The sequence below is a fragment of the Choloepus didactylus genome, chromosome 3, assembly GCF_015220235.1.
Source record: "Choloepus didactylus isolate mChoDid1 chromosome 3, mChoDid1.pri, whole genome shotgun sequence".
In the NCBI taxonomy this organism is placed as follows: domain Eukaryota; kingdom Metazoa; phylum Chordata; class Mammalia; order Pilosa; family Megalonychidae; genus Choloepus; species Choloepus didactylus.
In genome coordinates this window covers 97,408,604-97,427,171 of record NC_051309.1, presented here as the reverse complement: position 1 = coordinate 97,427,171, position 18,568 = coordinate 97,408,604, and the positions used below count along the sequence as shown (strand labels likewise).

General features: G+C 40.2%; 1 protein-coding gene across 4 annotated transcripts in view; it reads right to left on the bottom strand.

Annotated features, from left to right (window-relative positions):
* Positions 1-18,197, bottom strand: part of CCSER1 (coiled-coil serine rich protein 1) — a 1,457,654-nt gene extending 1,439,457 nt beyond the window's left edge. For all 4 annotated transcript variants that reach the window (XM_037830258.1, XM_037830260.1, XM_037830259.1 and 1 more), the window contains exon 1: positions 17,943-18,197. The gene's annotated coding sequence lies outside the window, so the exon portion shown is untranslated. The remainder of the gene's footprint in view (positions 1-17,942) is intronic.
* Positions 18,198-18,568: the final 371 nt, after the last annotated feature.

Genomic DNA, 18,568 nt, shown 5'->3' with positions numbered 1-18,568 from the left:
TTCATAGCAGCATTATTCACAATTGCCAAGAGATGGGAACAACCCAAATGTCCTTGAACAGATCAGTGAATAAATAAAATGTGGTATATACACACAATGGAATACTACGTGGCTGTAAGAAGGAACGATGTCGTGAAATATATGACAACACATGAACCTGGAAGATATAATGCTGAGCGAAAATAAGCCAGGCACAAAAAGAGAAATATTATATGCTACCACTAATGTGAACATTGAAAAATGTAAAACAAATGGTTTATAATGCAGAATGTAGGGGAACTAGTGATAGAGAGCAATTAAGAAAGGGGAAATGATATCCCAATAATAACAGATAAGCTATCGTTGGTAAATTTAATGTTCTGGGAATGCCCAGGAATGACTATGGTCTGTTAATTTCTGATGGACATGGTAGGAACAAATTCACAGAAATGTTGCTATTTAGGTTGTTTTCTTGGGGTAGAGTAGGAACAGGTTGGAAGTAGTTATCTTGGGTTAGTCGCCTTTTTCTTACTCCCTTGTTATGGTTTGTTTGAAATGTTTTACTGTATGTTGTTTTTTTTTTTTTTTTTGATATAGTTGATTTAAAAAAAAACAAAAGCAATGGAAAAAATATGCAGAGCCCCCTTGAGGAGCTGGTGGAGAATATAGGGGTGTTGGGCTCCCCCACCTTGATGGTTGCTGATGTGCTCACAAACATAGGGAACTGGTGGTTTGATGGGCTGAGCCCTCTACCACAGGACGTGCCCTTGGCAAGACTGTTGCTGCAAAGGAGAGGCTAAGCCTGCCTATAATTGTCTCTAAGAGCCTCCTCACGAATGCCTCTTTGTTGCTCAGATGTGGCCCTCTCTCTCCAGCTAAGCCAACTTGGTAGGTGAAATCACTGCCCTCCCCCGCTACGTGGGATCCTACACCCAGGGGAGTGAATCTCCTGGCAACATGGAATATGACTCCCAGGGAGGAATCTAGACCCGGCATCATGGATGGACAACATCTTCTTGACCAAAAAGGGGATGTGAAAGGAAATGAAATAAGCTTCAGTGGCAGAGAGATTCCAAAAGGAGCCAAGACGTCACTCTGTTGGGCACTCTTATGCACAATATAGACAACTATTTTAGGTTTTAATGAATTGGAATAGCTAGCAGTAAATACCTGAAACTATCAAACTACAACCCAGAACTCATGAATCTTGGAGATGATTATATAAAAATGTAGCTTATGAGGGGTAACAATGTGATTGGGAAAGCCATATGGACTATACTCCCCTTTGTCTAGTTTATGGATGGATGAGCAGAAAAACAGGGAAGAAGAAAAAAAAAAAGAAAAAAAGGCACCCAGTGTTCTTTTTTACTTTAATTGTTCTTTTTCACTTTAATTTTTATTCTTATTATTTTTGTGTGGGGGGTGATGAAAATGTCAAAAATTAATTTTGGTGATGAATGCACAACTGTATAATGGTACTGTAAACAATTGAATGTATGCTTTGTTTTGTATGACTGCATGGTATGTGAATATATCTCAATAAAATGAATTAAAAAAAAAGTAAACATCATCTCCCTCTAAACTCCCTATCCCAAACCACTTCTCCATCTTGATTTTTCTGTCCCATTCATGTACCTCTGCTTGTGCAATTCTCTATTCCTGGAATTTACTCCTTACCTTCACTTCAGCTATTGAAATCCTACCACTCTTTAAGGCTCAATTGCCTTCTCCTCCACGAAACTTTCCCCTGGTATCACCACTCTAAAGTGATCTTTTCCTCCCATGAACTCTTCTCCTCCCCATCCATAGTCTTTGCAGAACTCACATGGCTCGTAATTGCCTAACATCTCCTGCTGTAATTATTTAAAAAAAAGAACAAATTTTCAATATAGACGTGGTGAGGGAGAGCATCATTCAAAGTCAGGCTAGACATGATTCAGTGGTTAGCACTGAAAGCAGTCAATATAGGATGGACAAGCTTCAAGTTACTCATAAGCAGTAGTCTATTTATTTATTTATATATCACTTGTTGAAGACCTGCAACATCTCTGAGTTAGGAGCTGCTAATAAATACAAAACCTCTCATATTGCTGACATTCTAGGGAGAACGAAGCAAGCAGTGAATTGTGATATTCTGAATGGAGATTTGATAGTAATATACACAGGCTGTTACTGGAGCTCAAAGGAGGCTTCTTATATGGGATTGGGGAGGGCTTCATCAAGTTTACAGTGAATTGAGTCGTGAGTGACCCATTGGAATAAACCAAATGTTAGAAAGTTAGTTCTTACAAGTGAATGATGCAAAGTCTGCAAAAACAGTGTCTAGGATTAGCAAAAATAAAAACAACAACATATTTGCACTTTTGTAAGCAAGGATTTGGGCAGGAATCTAGTGCCCTGGAAAGCTCCCTGGGAGCAAAGCACCTGAATCCAGCAGATTAGGAGAGGGTGGTAGAATCTCCAGAACTTCTAACTTAACAATTTGTCCCTAATTCAAAATAAAACTCTTTAGGTTTTAAAATACTTGGTGGTAGTTTGAAGCTGTATATACCCAAAATATGTCCTTAAACCTAAGCCATTCCTGTGGGTGTGAGCCCATATTCTACATAGGCCCTCTTTTGATGAGGTTACTTAAATTAAGGTGTGTCCCTCCTCAATCAGGAGGGGTGTTAATCCTATTACTGGAGTCCTTTATAAGCAGAATGAAATTCAGACAGAGAGACAGAAAGCCACAGGAAGCAAGAAGCTGAATATCAACGGAACCCGGAAGAGAAGAGAGACCAGCAGACATCAACACGTGCCTTGCCATGTGACAAGCTAAGGTACCCGGGATCACTGGCAGCCAGCCCCAGAACACCAGTCCCCAGGAAGAAAGCATCACTTTGATGACACCTTGATCTGCACTTTCTTTCAGCCTCAAAACCATGAGCAAATAAATTCCCATTGTTCAACCCAATCATTTCACAGTATTTGCTGGAGCAGCCCAGAAAATGAAAAGATACAGATACCTCATCCATTCAGTTCTTCTCAGACTCCTGGAGCTGGATGTTTACTATACCATCACCCAATGAATCTGACTCTCCTCAGAAATATCTTGGAAGGCAATTCCTTTCCTTCCTTTCCTTCACTGGATAGTTTTGGGGATTCTATCACGTTCCCCACGAAAGGTACGTTCAGGCCCCAACCCTGGTCCCTATGGATATTAAAGCATTTGTAAACAGGACCTCTAAAGATATTAGTTAAGGTGTGCCCAAACTGAATGAGGGTGGGCCTTAACCCAGTATGGCTGATGTTTATAAGCCAAGGAAATAGGACACAGAAGGAGAAGCTGTGGGGAGCAGGCAGAAGCTGGAAGTCAACAGCACCTGGAAGGGAAAGAAGAAGACAACACCATGTGACAGAAAAGCTAAGGGCCAAGGATAGTCAGCAGCAGCTCCAGAATGCCAGTCTTTGGGAGAAAATATAGCCTTACTGATTTTGGAATTCTCCTAGCCTCAAAACCAAGAGCCAGTAAATTCCCATTAATTAAACCAATCCATTCTCTGTTATTTATTTTGGTAGCTAGAAGATCAAGATGGTTTTCGGTACCAAGAGTGGGGTGCTGCTATTAAAATACCTAAAATGTGGAAGAATATTAGGGCTGAAAGAATTGTGAGGGCTCAAAATGAATGGCAGCTGGAGAGAAAGTTTGTATCATCTTAGAGAATACATAATTCACCATGAAGAGAATGCTGATAGAAATATGGACCTTAAAGGCACTTCTGGCAAGACCTCTGAAGGAAATGATGAATGTGTCATTAGAAATTTGAAGACAATCCTTGTTATAAAGTGGCAGAGAACTTGGCAAAATTCAGTTTTCATAAATAGAAGTCAGTACTTGAAAGTGATGAGTTTCGACGGTTAGTTGAGGAGATTTCCAGGCTAAGTGAGGCAGGTGCAACCTCATTTCTCCTTGAAGCTTACAGAAAAATTCAAGAGGAAGGAAATAAAACTTAAGATTGAACTGTTAAGCCCAAAGTTACCAGCAACTGATAACTTGGAAACTTCTCAGCCTATCTAGATAGCCTGCTTGAGACTAGGGCCAGAAGCAGCTGTATTAGGGATGTCCAAAGCTTTCAGAAAATAAGTCCCCAGAGGACAAGTTTTAACTGAACAATAGTTTGCTAAAGAAGATGTGACTGAACATGGATCCAGTGAGCCATTTCAGTGGAAGTCAGGATTGGAAATGTAGTTATGCAGGAAGGAACTGTGGAAAGTTCTACCGTCTGATAGTTGGTCCTCCTGGAACTGCATGCAAAGCCAACAAAGTTTTTGTGAAATTGGTATGAACAGAAACAATGCCTGAAAAGGACAGAGAAGGGGCAAACTGATGGAAAAATGACTTCAAAGTTTCCGAACCATGGAAGCCAAGGACTGAAGAGATCTCCTTGGGCCAAGAGAGGGGTCCACCTTCGCAATTACCCCAAGATGCTTCAGATTATACTGCTCCTATAATCAACTTAGAAGCTCCCACTCCAAGTCCCTTTCTCCTCTCAGAAGCTGGAATGTGTTGATGAAGAAGATATCTTCCCAATATCTCCATATTTCCATCTTGAGTTATACTGTAGGAAATATTCCAAGTATCAATTTACCCCTAATGTTGCTAAAATATCATATACTTGTTGTGTACAAATGTGTAATGTTTTCTTAAATGGCCCAATTTAGTAGTCCATACTTCACTTCCAAGATTACTCTTAATGAAGGTACAGTCTAACGTTGAAGTAACTCCTCTGTCAATAAATACTTTCAGCATTCTTCAATCTGTGCATCAATGCACTATTAAAATTTTTTCATAAAGTAACTGCTCTGAGTTTTTGCCTAATAAATAACATTTTTTTGAAAATTTAGAAATCCTAACATGCAGACCCATTGTTAATTTATTACCTACAAGATATTTTCCAAACTTAACTGAGATAAGTTGCTCTTAGTCTGTATTTCTAATATTGAATTTGAGTTTGGTTAAAAAGTATTTTATTCCTTTTCTTAACCTAATCTGATGTTCCTAGGATAAATGTATGCTTTTCCTCCTTTGAGCTTGTACTGAATGTCTTGAGGAATATCGTATATCAGAAAGGAAATACATTTCATATATTCAGCCCTACTGCTCTGGGATAGCTTATACATTTATAAATAAATAAAAATTAACATGCAATAAAAATAGTTTTCTGACAGAAGAAATGCCTAGAATGTTAAATAATGACATTGCTTCAGAAGATTTATTCATGTCAAGCCTTTATTCACATTTGTTTGGTTTTATTTGTAAATCTGATAAAGGTTTGTGATACATTGTTTCCTATTTGTAACACATATACAAACACACAAACACACACACATCAATAAAAACTAATTAACAGAATCATAATATTTTACTATTTCCAGAAAGGAGCTAATTTCAGTGATAGATACATAAAAAAATGCCAACTTAGCCTGAATATGGTCAGTAAGTGAAGTATATCACTTAGATTCTCAGCAGAGTTTAATTATGGTAGTACACCTGGCCTGCTTACCAAACAATTCTTAAGCACAGGAGAAACGTTATGTTTCATTAACGAATGAAGAAAATTATAGAATGCATTACCCCATCTGGAATATGTTTCTTCAGCTGTTCTACATTCCAAACATATCATATATTCAAATAAATTTATGAAGGAGTCTACAGATCCAGAATATCTTGAAATTAACAAGTGACTAGCAAAAGAGAAACAGGCAAACCCTAAATGATTAATATGAACATTCTGCACATATTTGTATGCATGTATCACACCAAATAATATATGGAAGAACAGATTTATTGTGGATTACGCTGTTCAAGAACTATCACAAGTTACTGGAAATTAATACTGTATTTTTAAGATCACACCCATTTTCTACAGAACAGGATGACTTGCACATAGTAAGCATTCATAAAAACTTTGTTACCAATGATGAGCTGGCTTTATAATGGGATTGAGTCAGGTAAGAAAAGGTTACACGCAGCAAAATGAGGCAAGTTTGCATGTCCAGAACCTGGTACTCGAGGTTATACTGGAGTTTGGGAAGCACCATAAAGATCTGACTATAAATACAATCAAGGATGCCAACTGGCCTGAGTATCTGGGGGTATGGCCGTATGCCATGGCCAGTTGGCATCAACAGAGGCATAAGACTGAGTGCTGAGAGGAAGTATAGGGGCCTCTAAGAGCCGGCAGTCTTTAGAGATCCAGGAAAGTAGTTTTACTTTTGGAAAGTCTGTCACCAGATAAAAGGGCTCATGAAATGAGATGATTTCAGAGACAGGTTCCCAGTATTTAAAGAAATCAAGAAGACTGTGTCAAAAGAAAGGTCCTCTCCAAATGCTAGAAGAAATGATGAGACTGGGTAATTTTTTTAAGACACAGGGAAGAATATTAGGTGTGAAATTGGTTTCAGTTGTAAGACAGAAGCCCAATCACTAGAAATATGAGATTGGAGCTGGACTTGCATTAAGTTTCACTTGTTAAGTCCCAGTGAATTGTCCCACTACTTAGAAGGATTGGGCCTAAATCCGGAACATGCCTGAGGCTTGAGTTAATGATTAAATGGCCCTGCATGTAGAAACAGATATAAGATATAAACAGATATAAAATAGGCAATAAGTGAAATTCTCAAACAACCAATTATTTTTTTCCTCCATGATTTTATGCATCTAATTTTATTCATGCTATTGGCTAACTGAACCACATTATAACTTTGTGCATTTGGTCCACAGAGTATTTCAGAATAGCCAGTTTTAACTCTCTGATTGTCCATGGATTTCTTCTGCTACAAACTTCAGAACATTGAGTAAACCCATGTATAAAGAGATGAACTGAAAAATTAAAAGTAAGAAGTAGCAAGACTCCCTTCCCCCACAGAAGCTTTCAAACCAGCAAGAACTGGCAGAAATATCTTTCTCAAATCTCCAAAAAAGAGTTAAAGGGTTGCAGCAACATAGCAAGAACTTAACCAAGAAAAATCAACTTAAAAGCGCTAGGATCTCCTGGTGTCCTGCTGGCCCCTTCCCCATTCCCACCCCAGCTCAACATACAGCTTGCCCTTGCTCCCAGTGTGTGCCCCAGGCCTGAATCTGAAGGGAGTAGAGAAACCTGTGTGCACATACAAGGCACCTGTGTGCACATACAAGGCGCATGTGTGTATATATGGCCCAGTGTCTCTGATGGCAGCCTAAGAGACTGCACCAAGACACTTGTCGAGGTCTCAGCATCCCAGAGCTTGCCCTACATGTAGAAGGCAGCTCACAGAGTGCTTTTACAGAACACTGCGGGAGAGCAGCTGAGTCACAGCTACTTGGGCTGACTGTAGGACACAGAGTGCTGTGCCCAGGACCATAACTGTTTCCTAGGGAAGAAGGGACATGTGTACCTGTAAATGGGAGAATTCCCAGTGCCAAAGTGTATGCCCAAGATAAGACACAACTCAGAAAGAATCCGGGAGGCCCCTATGCTTTGTCCTTGAGCTATTCTACAAACCCATTGTATGGATAAACTTGAAGGAAGGCAGCAACACAGTCCATTCCACAAAAACTAGGAAAGGTAAAGGTGTTTATTTCCTTCCTCCCTTTTTTGTTTTTTTGTTTTTTTTTTTTTAGTTCCTGGCTGTGCTGGTTTGAATGTATTGTGTCCCCCAAATGCCATTATCTCTGTGGTCTTGTTGCACAGATGTTTTTGGTGCTGCTTAGATTTGCTTGGAATGTGCCCCACTCAGCTGTGGGTAATAATTTTGATGAGATGTTCCCATGGAGGTGTGGTCCCGCCCATTCGGGGTGGGCCTTGATCAGTGGAGCCATATAAATGAACTGACTGAGAGAGAGAAAACTCAGGGAGTGCAGCTGTGAGTGACGTTTTGAAGAGGAGCAAGCTTGCTGGAGAGGAACGTCCTGGGAGAAAGCCGTTTTGAGGCCGGAGCTTTGGAGCAGACGCCAGCTGCCTTCCTAGCTAGCAGAGGTTTTCCGGACGCCATTGGCCATCCTCCGGTGAAGGTACCTGATTGCTGATGTGTTACCTTGGACACTTTGTGGCCTTAAGACTGTAACTGTGTAGCAAAATAAACCCCCATTTTATAAAAGCCAATCCATCTCTGGTGTTTTGCATTCCGCAGCATTAGCAAACTAGGACACTGGCATTCAGGGAAAACTCTGTCATAATACTAGCTAGATCTTCAGGAACAGACAGCATAGGGTCTAAATTCCAGAAACAGCACATTAAAATATGAAAACATCCAGATTCCAACAAAAGATTACAAAAAAACATAAAAGAAACAGGAAGCAATGGCTCAGGAAAAGGACAAGATTAAAGCATTATAAATCAACAATGCAGAGGACCAGATCTGGGAGATAACAGACAAAGACATTTAAAAAATGATCCTACTTATGCTTAAACAGCCAAAGGAAAACATGGGCAAAGAACTAAAGGAAATCAGGAAAATGATAGATGGACTCAAAGAGAGTATTAATTGAGAGAAGGAAATTTTGAAAATGAACCAAACAGAGCTGAGGACAACAGTAATAGAAATTTAAAATTTCCTTGAGGGGTTCAACAGAAGACTGCAGATGTCAGAAGAAAGAATCAGTGAACTTGAAGATAAAACAATTGAAATCATCCAGTCTGAGAGGCCAAAAAAAAGGAGGGAACGTGAACAGAGCCTGAGGAAGCTGTGAGACACCATCAAGCATATTTCAGTTGCAGTATCAGAAGGAGAAGAGAGAACGGTGCAGAGAGCTTATTCAAAGAAATAATGGCTGAAAAATTCCCAAATTTAATGAAAAACATGAGTATACACATCCAAGCTGCTCAGTGAACTCAAAACAGGATAAACTCAAATAAACCCACACTGCAACATATTATAATCAGGCTGTCAAATGCCAAAGATAAAGAGAGATTTCTAAAAGTCACGCAAGAGAAGCAAGGTGCCACATACAAGGGAGCCTCTCAAGATAAACTGCCAATTTCTCATGAGAAACCATGAAGGTGAGAAACCTGTGGAACGACATCTTTAAAGTGTCAAAAGGAAACAACTGCCAACCAAGAACTCTATATCTGGTAAAAGGGTGTTTCAAACATGAAGGAGAGGTTAAAACATTTTCAGATAAACAAAGGTTGAGGGAGTTCCTCAAGTCTAACCTACCCTACAAGAGATGATAAAAAGAGTTCTACAGGTTGAAAGGAAAGGGCAAGAGACAATTAGATCAAAGCTACATGAAGACAATGATATCTGGTAAAGACAATGACATGGGTAAATGTAAATGCCAGTACAGTTGTATTTTTGTTTAGTAACTCCATTTTTTCTTTTTTACTTCCCACAGAATCTAAAATACAAAAGAATAAACTATAATGATAAGTCAGTGGTTTTGGACTCATAATGTATAAACTTGTTTGTGATAACAAATACATAAAGGTGAGGGGATGTAACATAGTTTGGGTATGATATTGAAGTAAAGTCAGTATCAAAGCAAATGAGATTATTATATATTTAGGATATTAAATTTTAGCCCCATCATAACTACAAAGAAAATATCACAGCATATGCAAGCTCATAAATACAGAAATCAGAGTACAGGGTGACAGGGGCAGGGGGAATGGGGAATTAATGCAGAATGGGAATAAGGGTGTCTGTTTGAGGAAGTGGGAAAGTCTTAGTAATGGAAGGTGGTCAGGGTACCACATATTGCAAATGTGATTAATCCCACTGAATGCTATGCTTGAGAGTGGCTTAGATGAGAAAGTTTATGTTGTATATTTGTTCCCACATTTAAAAAAGGACCTAAGAGACAATGATGATTAAATGCAATATGTGAACCTGGATGAGATCGAAAAAGAGAGGAAAAAAGGCTCAAAAAAGACATAATTAGGACACAAGAAAAACTGCAATATAGACTGTAAGCTTTATATCACTGCTAATTTCCTTTAACTTGATAACTGTACTTAAGGAGATTATAGAAGTGAATATTCTTGTTCTTAGAAATATAAATGGCAGTATTAAGTGTTCAAGCAGCATGGTGTATACAGCCTACATTCAAGTGCTCAGAAAATGTACTGATAAATAGATAGAGAGTCAGACAGACAGGTAGGTAAGTAAGATTAGATAGATAGATAGATAGATAGATAGATAGATAGATAGATGATAGATAGATAGACAGGCAAGCAGGCAGGCATGGCATGGCAAATGTGACAAAATGCTAAAATTGATGGATATGGGTATCTGATGGGTAAGATATGCTGGAGTTCTCTGCATGGGGTTTGTATTATTTTGTAGGTGTCCTGTAAGTTTGAATGTATTTCAAAATTAACTATTTTTTTTAAAAAAATGATCAAAGTTCGAACTCGTTAGTTTAACAAACTATAGAACACAACCTCAGCTTTCTCGTCTCTAAAATATGCACAAAACAACTTTTAATATTGGACAATTTACATATATAATGTATATGAAGTGCTCATCACATAGGAAGTACTCAGCACTTTATATCCACTAGTATTGTTATTAAGAGAATAATATTTCATCTGTAGCAGAATTGATTTTGTTCTAGGACTCCCTTCATTTCTAAATTTTTCTTAAAATGTCCTTCTTTGGAAAAAAATAAAACATCTCAAGCATCAGCAAACAGATTATGTTTATTCTTTAACTCATACATTTATTTAACTAATATTTATCGGGCACCTGCTGTAACAGGCACTACTACAATATCGAACCAAATAGGGACAACCTGCCTTTACGGAGCCATCAGTGTTGGGGATTGAATCATGAATCATGTTCCCTTAAAAGCCATGTTCAAGTCCTAACCCCACGTCCTGTAGGTGTGAATCAATTTGTAAACGGGACTTTTGAAGATATTATTATTCATTAAAGAGTGGACTCACTTGTGAAAAGATCTTCAAAGATCCTGTTTAGATGAAGCCAAATTGAATCAGAGTGGGCCTTAATCCTATGGCTGAAGTCCTTATAAGAGGAAACCTACACAGACACAGAGACAAGTGAGGAGAAGCAGAAGCCAGAAGAAGCCACGTGAGGCAGACAGACACGCAAGCCAAGGAATCCCAAGGATTGCAGCAAGCCAGCACCAGAATGCTACAGACTTTGGTAGAAAGCATGCTCTGCTAAGACACTGATTGAGGACTTCTAGCCTCCAAATCCGTGAGACAATAAATTCCCATTACTTAAGCCAACCAGTTTCGTGGTATTTGTTACAGCATTCCTGGCAAACTAAGACAGTTAGTGACAGACGTAAACAGACTGTATGACAGAATCACAGAAATATATATAAAATTAATATTGCAGTAAATACACGGTAGAATAACATGGAATGAAAGCAATATATAATCGGGTAATTGACATAGCCAAGGATGCCAAGGAAGATTTCCTTAGGGGCATGACGGTTGAGCTCGTATCTTTAAGGCAGGTATGAGTAATTGCTTGGCAGTGGTGGTGGGGGGTGGGAGTGTTAGGCAGAAAGAGCTCTTCAAAGCAGAGGGTACAGCTCAAGCAGAGGTCACTTGAGAGAAGGAAGTATGGAGTATTTAAAGAACTGAAAGCCAGCCAGTGTAACTGCAAAAAAGAGAAAGTGAGGGAAAGGGTTGTCCTAAAAGATACAGGATTTGAGTACATTACCATTAATGGTGAAAGTTGTAGAGATCTGAACTAAAATTCTGTGAACATTCTACCTGTGTGATGTTATTATTGTGCAGTTTAAATAACTGAAATCTTATATAGAGAAAGATTACTACCACACAGCAAGTCCAAAAATATCACATAAAAGTCAACAAGACTAAACAGAAAACGATCAAGCTTTGTACACTGTGATTATTCTTTGTTTTATAAATGACTTCCTGATAATATCATTACTGCCAATTAAATTCAACACTCACACATAGCCTTCCCAATCAACAACAAATGTGTGCACAAGAACTGGGAACTCATTTAAATTGCTGTCAAAAAATACAGGTAAAATGAAAATCTGACGGCGAATATAAAATTTTCAGGGTCTAAATAGTTAAAGCTTAGTTATCTCCACCAGTTAAGGAAAGCACTTTGTCTTACATACAAAACAGGTGGAAGACCCAGCCTTCCAAACTCACTCTAGGTCAGTAGTTCTCAAGCATTAAGGTACAGAAAATCAAAAAGAGGGCCGCACCTCAGAGTTTCTGATTCAATAGGTCTGGGATGGAGCTGGAGAACTGGCTTTTTAACAAATTCATGTGTAGTGCTGCTGCTGCTGCTGCTGCTAAGGGACCACATTTTGAAACCACTGCTCTATGTCAAGAATTTCCTATTAGATAATAAAATATTTCTTTACAAATGACCTTTGGATTTTATTTCGTATCAGACCATAGTTACAGTACTGAAATTTTTAAAATATTTTAATTATTAAATCTTGTTAATGCAGAGTAAATAATGCAAACACCAATAACAAAAGACATTTGGTAAGTTAATCTAAATACAGGGCCAGAAATGTAATCCAATAGCAAACTTCATTTGTCAATAATCTAAGCAGAAATCTTAACAATTTTTAATGCCATACCACATAAGTTAGTAAACATTTCCAAGTACGACCCTTTTTTTTTGCCATTTTATTTAGCTCACATGAAAACAGCTTAAAATGCAACACAGATGTTTAAAGTAAGAACTGATAAAACAATACGTTGATGCTGTTTAGATTAGTCAGCCTTGCATTTTTATATTACATTTAGTTTAAGCTTCTTATTGAAACATGTTTCTTTTGTTATATTGTTTTTCATCAATCTCCCCATCTTTCCTCGCCCCTTCTCCCACCCCAGACTTCATGTTTTATTGTTAAGTGACACTCTTGCATAGTGAAGATAATATTGCTGATAGAAGCATATGTCTTCAATTTAAATCAAACAGATTTTGTCACTATCCAATAGGGAAATCATGCAGAAGCTGTCAGTCATACAGTAGGCAAGAATACATTATCAAAGTGAGACACCTGTGACACAGTCCAAAACCAAACTCAAAAGGGACCAATTCACAGATAGACTGGTTTGTGCTTTATGTTGGAAATCAACCCATTCCTGAATGAAACTGGTGATTTGATAGGCATTTCACTTTTATAATTACATCCATCTATTCACTGTCAAGAATACATATAAATGAAAATCTTTTAATCCAGCTAATTCAAAAGTGATTCCACTCTGTTATTTATTGAAACTCATATTTAATATTTGTACTATTTCGTTGTTGTCACCAAACATATTTCTGAGTGTCATATTGAATACACGGCTCAAAGTCAATTTGGATGTTTCCCTCTTATTCTTAAAATGAAATTTGTTTTATACAGTTTTTTGTATTTGTCTAATAACAAAACAAATATTCAAAGAAAAGAAACTAAATTTAGAATACTCAGAGACAGGTCATGCTCCTATTATTAACACAATCTATTTAGCAGAAGACAGTTAAAATATCTTTAAAATTGTTGCTACAATTCTAACCTGTTCTCCATAACCCCTGCATCAGAGCTCTATATACACAGAAAAAAAACTATAAAGATAGATTTGCTATTACATGAATGTGTTCTAATAACATTAAAATTAAAATAGTACAGAAATAAGTTATTTACAGTATTACACACTTTATATGATGAATGATAAGCGTTCAATGAATGTTCACTATGAATACTGTTCTTGTTTTACACATCATCCCACTTTTCCCTTTAGAGTCAAACTAAGGAAGATTTGGCAAGTAGTATCCAAACCCTTCATTATAAAGAGGTTGCACATGCGCCACCTTGCTATTAATTCCAAACTCAGCACTTCAGTGTGATGTCAGGTGGATGTTAAGTATTCAGAGTAAGTCTTCCCTATAAATATATATATATCGGTTTGTATATATTATGTCCCCCAGAAAAAGCCATGTTTTTTGATGCAATCTTGTGGGGGCAGACATATTAGCGGGGATTAAGTTGGAATGTTTGGATTAGTTTGTTTCCATGGAAATGCGCCCCACCCAACTGTGGGTGATGACTCTGGATAATTTCCACGTAGGTGTGGCCACACCCATTCAGCATGGGCCTTGATTACTTTACTGGAGCACTATATAAGCTCACACAGAAGGAGTAGACATGCTACAGCCAAGAGGGACACTGAAGAATGCACAGAAGCTGAGAGAGTAGTTACAGATGAGAGACAGTTTGAAGACGGCTGTTGAAAGCAGACTATTGCTCCAGAGAAGCTAAGAGAGGACAAACACCCTAAGAGCAACTGAGAATGACATTTTGAAGAGGAGCTGTGGCCTAGAGAGGAACATCCTGGGAGAAAGGCATTTTGAAACCAGAACTTGGAGCAGACACCAGCCACATGCCTTCCCAGCTAACAGAGGCTTTCCGGCAGCATTAGCAAACTAGAACAATATATAAAACATTTTGCTTGTTAAATAGCAATCTGTAATTAAAGATGTGACTCCTCAGGTGCAGAAATACTGATCATTAATTCCAAGAATAGAGAGCACAGAATTTTGTGCATTAAAAAAAAAAAAAAATGTGGCATACACAAACAATGGAATATTATTCAGTTGTTAAAAGGAACAAAGTGCTGATTCATATGACAACACGATGAACACTGAAGACATCATATTGAGTGAATTAAGCCAGACACAAAAGGGCAAACAATGCATGATCTCACTGATTTAAAATAATAAGAATAAGCAAACTTACAGAGTCAGAATCTAGAATATAGGTTACCAGAAGATGAGGTGGGGGTAAGGAATGGGAAGATAAGGCTTAAAATGTAAAACATTTGGAATGATCAGAAATGTTTTGGTAATGGATGGTGGTGATGGTAGCACAATATTGTGAACACAATTAACAGCACTGAAATATATATCTGAATGCGATTAAAAAGGGGAAATGTTAAGGTTGTATATATGGTAACAGAATAAAAAAAAAATTTTGATCCTTGGAGCTACACTACACAGTGAGCTCTAAGTTAAACCACGGACTAGAGTTAATAGTACAATTATAAAAATGTTATCATCAATTGTAACAAATGTTCCACACCCATGCAAGGTGTTACTAATCGGGTGGTATTTGGGAATCCCGTATTTTATGCATGGTTGTTCAGAATACCCACAACTTCTCTAATAAAGAAAAAAAAAAAAAACTCACCCTGTATCTCACACAACAAATCCAACCACTTTCTAACATCTAAATCTATTTCAGCCTAAACAAATTTTTCCAATGGCTTTTGTCCTTTTCTATAATTTCAGGAGACTTGCATCTTATCCCTTCCTGCTGAAGACTTTTTGGACCAAACCCAGAATGAAATGTTACTGTCATGGTCTGAACTCCCATATTCCCATTTGACATGCAATCTCTTTTTGTTATGGATTATTAACTCCATGTTCAAGCATGAGAGCATGGGGTTCCTCCCAATTAGAGAGTAAGAGCCTGAAGGGCAGGAAGCAAGAGAAGCCTTCTGTTCTTCCACAATGCCTAAATGGTACCTTGCAAACAATGGACCCATTATTTGATTATTATGATGAGCACTAAAATGTGATGAGTTGAATAACTATTATTTTTAAAATATAATAAAGATTTCATTTTTACCTCGAGTCTGATCTAAAATAACATTCTACAGTATAAATAATATTATCTTCAAAGTAATAAACAATAGCCAATTCTCTCACTGTCAAAGAACAAAACTTCATAAAAATGACTTTTTAATGATTGCAATACTGCAGTTCATCAAGTATGGATTTTAATTCCCCATTACCTCTACATTCCAATGATTCAGGAAACCTGAGGTAAGGACCCTTAGAGTAGGGCTCTCTGTCTAGGCTCAAAACTAATAATATAAAACTCACATGCTCCCATATCAAAAATATATTTTGAAATCAATATGAATCTTACCAAATCAAAATATCAAATCCTTAAACACACAGTCTTTCGAATGAAATGCTAGCTATGTCTACAATGTAAAAAACAACAGTCGGCACGGTGTGATCAAAATAAGGAGCTCCCTAATTAATATCTAATGAAGACAGATCACTCCAATAAATGGATTGACCAGCAAACCACTCTTTATTCTCTGTGAGATTATGGAAGGGGTGGTTACCACATGGAATTTCAATGTTTTAAAAACAATGTGTTTGGCAGGTGCTTAGAAACATCCCAATTTAAAATAATGAGACCGTCCTACTATCTCAGTCACAACCCAGTCCTCAGTTCTATAAAAAAGCACAGGGTGCTACTTTTAAGAACAAACATAAATTTGCTCAAGGACAGGTGTTGAGACACTATTCCAAGTTATCTCTAAGCTTCAAAAGTTATGTATTTAAATTTGTACCTGTTATAAAGCAAACAGAGAAACCGAAACAACTGATTCTGTTGCAGCCTATATTAGCAGTATTGAAGTACTTAAGAAGTAGTTTTTAACCTAACAGTAGTAAAAGATATGAATCACCTACTGTCTGCTTCTCTGGCCTCCCCAAGGCTTTGAATAAAACCAGTTTTATGTAAAATGTGTTTATTATTTTATGTACATTATAATATCCTTTCTGGGGGGTGAGAGAAGGGAGATATGTGTTACACTTCAGCAGGAATACTCAATTGTGAAGACTGCAGAAATAAAAGCTATTAAAACCTAGTAGGTATTTTCTGTCTTGTATGTCCTTCCGACAGCCAGCAGATGTAAGAGGAGTAGAGAATAAGGACATAAAAACATTAAAGGGTAAGCGATCAACGCCTTCTAAGGCGCACTTTTTTCTCCTTGTATAAAGGCATGTAATTTTATGACTTCCTTCATTTCATATCCCGGGTCCCATGGGGTGGGGGACAGAAATGCCTCTAATTCTGAGACTGAGGGAGAGAGAGGGAGAGAAGAAGGAGAAAGAGGGAGAGAGAGAGGGAAGGAGGGAGAGAGGGCGAGAGAGAAGCTCAGGATCCACTGAAGGAAACCCCGAGAAATTTCACAACTCTTTGCCATAAATAGCCTTTCTTTTCACTCTGGATACCTCCTCCTCTACATCAGCAAGGCTCAGCCTCCACTCGCAGAAAAGCACCATTCACAAATCCCTCCGTCACCTCTTCGCGCACCCCTACCCGTTGCTGGCACCATGTGTTCATGGGCCATAAGCCAAAAGATGAGGGGGCCCAGGGGACTACCTGCGGTTTCGGTTCAGGGCTGAGGCTTCTCAGGTAACCAACGCCTCGTTTCGTCCGGAGCGCGATCACACACGCACATACACACCCACGCACACATCCATTCCCTCCGGAGCCCTTGAAGCGCCACCACAAAGCAATTTGTTCACTCTAAGTCGCTGCTGTTCTGCTGCCGCTGGGGAGGGTCTCGCCTCCAATCCAGGAAGCTAGCGCCAGAGGAAAAGCAGGCGGAGGCAAGAGGCGGTCCAGGTTCCGGCACTGCGGCTCCTCCGGGAGCCCCGGGCTCCCCGCCCCCTTCCTTCCGTTCCCCCTCCTCGCAGCCGCCCCAACCGCAGCACCCGGAGCCCCAGGCGCCAGCGCTGCCAGACGGCCGCCCCTGCCGGACTCGAGCTGCGACAGAGGGGAGCGGCCCCAAGCGTGCGCCAACTCCTGCCGCCCTTGCCGGCTGCGCTCCGCATCCACCTGGAGCGGCCGGAGGGATACGGGGCGGGGAGCGCACAGGAGCGCGGAGGAAATGGCCACGCAGCGCAGCAGGACTCGCCAGCCGGTGGCGAGCGAACCCGCCTGCCCCCCGTCCCACCCCGCCCGCAAGGCCAGGTCTCCGCGCAGCGCACGCCGGGCCCGACCCTTGGTCTGCACCCCGGGCCTGGGCTGGGGCTCCTTCCCGGGCGGCGAGGGCACGGCACGGCCACCTGCCGGGCGGTCATCCTGCTCCCGCCTTGTGGCCGACCCCGGCGCAGCGGCGATGCGACGCGCGAGCCGCCGGGCGCGAGGGCACCGGGGGCACCGGGAGCGTTACTACCTTGAGGGCTCCGCGCCGCTTGTTAAGGCTCCTCCGGGGTACTCAGGGATTTATGTCTTCGGGGCACGGGGTGTCTTTTTTGGTCCCTCTCCTCTGCCCTCCCTCCCCTTCTCGGCTGTTGGGCTCCTTCTCTCCACTCCCAGTTGCAGAGTCGAGCTGCGTTATTTAATAATCCTCTTCCTGCTGCTGCCTGCGCCAGTAGAGCTGCTCTGCCAGAGCCACCGCTTCCCAGTCAGTCATGTTGTTGAGAGAGAGAGAGAGAGAGGCGGATTGGCAGTCGGCTACTATTTGTGGTGAGAGAGAGAAGAGCAAGAGCAAGAGGAGGGCAGGGGAGGGACGTGGGGAGGCGCTTCCAAGTGTGTGAGTGCCCGAGTGAGACGGAGCGGGGAGCGCGAGAGCCACCTCCCCAGCAGGCCACGCTTCCCGGCTATGAGGAAGGCGGCGACGAGTGCGGCCTCCATAAGGGGGAGGCAGAGTAGAGAAATGGGGCTAGTTTGGGGATGCGGCTGGGGCGGGGGCGGCTTCCAGGGTGGCGCCGGGCCAACTACGCCCGCAGGCTACCAAGCAGGAATACTCTCACGTTAAGGCGCGCAACCCCACTGCTGTCTGGCTGCGGAGTTTTCTTA